Raw genomic sequence first — 4,458 nt, 5'->3', positions numbered from 1 at the left:
CCCCAACCTACCTCTCAGTTCACCTCTTAACCATACAATCTTGATTTTCATTTAGCCATACTGATTTCCTTATAGGTTTGCACTCTTTAATCTCTCTCCCACTGTAGGAACATTACATATGTTATTGACTCCAATATGAGTTGTTTTTTTTTTTTTCTCTGTCATTTCCCTTGGTTGTTTGTTTGTTTGTTTCAGGCTTTTATTTAAATTCTAATTAGTTGGTTTTTTAGTGCCGTCTGCTCCCGCTGACCTGAATCACTGATTGCACAGCTCCTGTAGCCTGGGTCCCCAGTTAGCCAACAATATTTGGAGTTCTTACAACATGGCAGACATTGACACAAAAAACAGTCTGAACTTGATCAAGATCTGGATGATGTTGAAGAAATAGAAGAAGAAACTGGCAAAGAAACAAAAATCAAAGCACGTCAGCTGACTGTTCAAATGATGCAAAATCCTCATATTATTGTAACCCTTGAAATAAAACTTGATGGTCTGATAGAAACACCAGCAGGATACATTGAGAACTTGCCTAGGGTAGTTAAAAGACGAGTGAATACTCTCAAAAACGGTAAGTTAGGTGTGCAAAAATAGAAGCCAAGTTCTATGAGGAAGCTGATGGCCTTGAAAGGAAGTATGCTGTGCTCTGCCGGCCTCTATTTGATAGTGATTTGAGATCATTAATGCAACTTATGAACCTATGGAAGAATGTGAATAGAAAATGGATGAGGAAAATGAAATTTTGTAGAAGCTGAAAGGAAAGCCAAGAATAAAGATGAGAAAAAGGATGAAGAAAAAGAAGACTCCAAGATAATTCCTGAATTCTGGTTGACTGTTTTTAAGAATGTTGACTTGTTCAATGATATGATTCAGGAATATGATGAACCTATTCTGAAGCACTTGAAAGATATTAAAGTGAAGTTCTCAGATACTGACCAGCCCCTGACGTTTGTCTGAGAATTTTACTTTGAACCCAGTGAACATTTCACAAGTGGAAGTGTTCACAAAGACATATACGATGAAATCAGAAGCAGATGATTCTGATCCCTTTTCTTTTGATGGACCAGAAATTATGGGTTGTACAGGGTGCCAGATAGATTGGGAAAATGGAAAGAATGTCACTTTGAAAACCATTAAGACAAAACAGAGGGACAAATGGGTGGCTCAGTTGGTTAGGTGACCAATTCTAATTAAGAGTTGCCTGGCTCCGATTGTAGTCTCACGGACATGGAATCAAGCCCTATGTTGGGCTCTGTGCTGACAGTGTGGAGCCTGCTTGGGTTCTCTGTCTCTCTTTCTATCTCTCTCTCTGCCCCTCCTCCACTTGTTCTCTTTCTCACTCTCAAAATAAATAAAGATTTAACAAAAGAAGCAGAAACACAAGGGACATGGGAAAGTTTGTACTATGACCAAAAGAATTTCCAATGACTAATTTTTTTGCCCCTCCCCAAAATTCCCAGGTGGAGATCTGGATGATGATGATGAAGCTATCCTTGCCATAGACCTTGAAATTGGTCACTTTTTACATGAGTGTATAATCCCAAGACTAATGTTATACTTCACCAAAGAAGCCATTGAAGATGATGATGATGATTATGATGAAGAAGATGAAGAAGCAGATAAGGAAGGGGAAAGAGAAGGAAATGAGGAAAATGATCCAGACTATGACTCAAAGAAAGATCAAAACCCAGCAGAGTAGAAGCAGCAGCGAAGTAATAAGTATATGGCCTTCAGGATAACCGGCACTGGTCTACCTTCTGCTTCCCTGGAAGGGATGAATTTACATCATGTGATAAGCCTATTTGAAACTTTTTGTTGTTATTGTTTGTTTGCTAGTTTTTGTTTTTGTGGCCTAAAATAAAAAATTTCAAACGTAATTTTAGTTCTCACACACACACACAAAATTCTAGTTAGCTAACTTACAATGTAACATTAGTTTTAGGAGAATTTAGTGATTCATCACTTAACATATAACATATAACACAGTGTTCATCCCAACAAGTGCTCACCTTAATGCCCATCACCCATTTAGCCCATCCCCCCAGCCAACACCTCTCCAGCAACCCTCAGTTTTTCTCTATAAGTCTGAGTCTATTTTATGGTTTGCTTTTCTCTCTTTTTTCCTTTCCCCTGTGTTCATTTTTTTTTGTTTGTTTCTAAAACTCCACATGAGTGAAATCATATGGTATTTGTCTTTCTCTGACCTACTTATTTCACTTAGCAAAATACACTCAGCTCCACCCATATCATTACAAATGCCATTTCCCTTATTAAATGTTCTGTCTGCATGCTATTTGTTTGGGAACCATGGACTGCCTTAGTTGACATGGTACAATTTTCCAATCGTCCACTTTAGTATTGTTTATGCTTCCTTGTGGCATTTGTCTCCATTTCTACTTTAAATTAGTTTTATGTGTTTATTTAAATATTTCCTGGCTCCCCCTCTAGTCTAAAAGCTCCACAAGAATGGAGCTCTTCAATTTTTTCCTTACTATTCTACCTTCATTATTTGCTATTATCTGGCATACAGTAAAAACAGTACATATACTAATGAATGAATAAAATAATGAACATGTAAAAGAAAGATTGAGTTTTCCAGTGTGTTCTAAGAAAAAAAAATCATAGTATTGGAGAAAGGAAGAATGGTAAACTGTAAGACAGAGGATCTAGAACAAGTTTAATCACAAACAGAATCCCTTGTTTATTATTTTCCTATAGGATATAAAGCAGCCATTTAGGTAACAGATCTAAGAACAAGTTTAATCACAAACAGAATCCCTTGTTTATTATTTTCCTATAGGATATAAAGCAGCCATTTAGGTAACAGATCTATTTTTTTTTCCTTCTAAATTGTAACTCATTTCAAGGTATGTTGCCATTCAATGAAATCTGCTCTAGCGGTTCAGTCTTTTGTTGCTGCGGGTTAAAGAATTGTGCAGGCAATGACAGTGCAGGTTTTGCAGCAGAGCAAATGAAGACAGAGTGTTCAAACTCTTCTTACTGTAATCAGTCAGGGAAAGAATGTGGGGCCTGGATAGAATGGAGGGGGGTGAGGATAAACATGTGATACAGACAAGTAGCATACAAAGCAACAACAAAGGACTAGTCCCCAGTTAAGACCTCTCTTTCCCAAAACTACTAAAAGAAGGCAAACATTATGGGAATGGTTATATTTGGATAACATAAGTTAGAGTCGTCAACAATTTTTGCTGAAAAGAAGCAACTCCCTTTTTCTTGTTCTTAGCTAATAATCTTCCCCTTTAGCTTACTCAGAGAACAGAAGCACAATTTTGTGGCTTTTGAGATGCAGGAAGCCTTTAGGGAATGAAGTTAGTGGGTAACAGGCAATTATAGGTGAGGTGGATTTGAAATGTGTTGGAAATAAAGGCTAAGCAGTCCTACAATTATGTATAGAGAGTTGTCTGTGCACCCTTGCTACTATGGTGTTGCCATTATTTTACGATGCAAATCTACAACTGTTTATTTACTGTTTTAAAAATATGCAGTAAGCCCTTTTTAGCAGCATGGTATTAAAAGAAGGTAATTTTTAAAACCTTTTTTATGTTTATTTATTATTTTTGAGAGAGACAGAGCGCAAGTGGGGGGAGGACGAGGAGAGAGAGGGAGACACAGAATTCAAAGCAGACTCCAGGCTCTGAGCTGTCAGAAACTGCGAGATCATGACCTGAGCTGAAGTCAGTCACTTACCCGACTGAGCCACCCAGGTGACCCCGCAAAAAGGTAAATTCTTTTTTTTTTACATTTTATTTATTTTTGAGAGAGAGAGAGAGAGAGAGAGACAGAGCACAAGTGGCGGAGAGGCAGAGAGAGAGGGAGACATAGAATTCAAAGCAGGCTCCAGGCTCTGAGCTGTCAGCACAAAGCCCAACGTGGGGCTCGAACTCACAAATGACCTGAGCTGAAGTTGGACACTTAACTGACCGAGCCACCCAGGCACCCCCAAAAGGTAAATTCTTAATGACAAATTAAACACTGAATTTTTGTGCATCAAGAAAGTTAATGATAAATGTGTAACTTGCACTAAATGGTTATCTTTACCATTTACCCTCAAGGTCATAGTTATGTCATTGACCATATTAAGAGCAGAACATAAAATTCAGCTAATGGAGAAAGCCCATCTACTTCAATGGCCATTTGTATATTAAGCAGATATTAAATATGTAACAACACACGCAGTGGCAAAAGTTGTGTTTATATATTGCTCTATGAAGCAGGATGTTTTGTTCCAAACAAATGAAAATGACTGTTTTTATTCTAAGGTTTTTTTGCACACGTATGAGGAATGAAGTGATAGCTATTGGCTCCATCCACAGATTTTTCTGAATTAGTTAAATGGTATTAGTTTTATATCAATCAAGAAATGTTTCAAACAATAAATTCATTAATCAGGCTCTAAGAATTGAATGTATCTCATCCAATTAGGAAGCTCATTCTGTCAAA

At 37.4% G+C, this 4,458-nt stretch overlaps 1 pseudogene; it reads left to right on the top strand.

Moving 5' to 3' along the window:
• The first annotated feature begins 299 nt into the window (after nt 1–299).
• On the top strand, nt 300–1,886 carry LOC122474066 (annotated as a pseudogene).
• The last annotated feature ends 2,572 nt before the right edge of the window (nt 1,887–4,458 follow it).

Source organism: Prionailurus bengalensis, chromosome B4 (genome assembly GCF_016509475.1).
Source record: "Prionailurus bengalensis isolate Pbe53 chromosome B4, Fcat_Pben_1.1_paternal_pri, whole genome shotgun sequence".
NCBI classification, from domain to species: Eukaryota; Metazoa; Chordata; class Mammalia; order Carnivora; family Felidae; genus Prionailurus; species Prionailurus bengalensis.
Note: the sequence above shows the minus strand (reverse complement) of the source record. Positions and strands in the feature narration are given on the sequence as shown.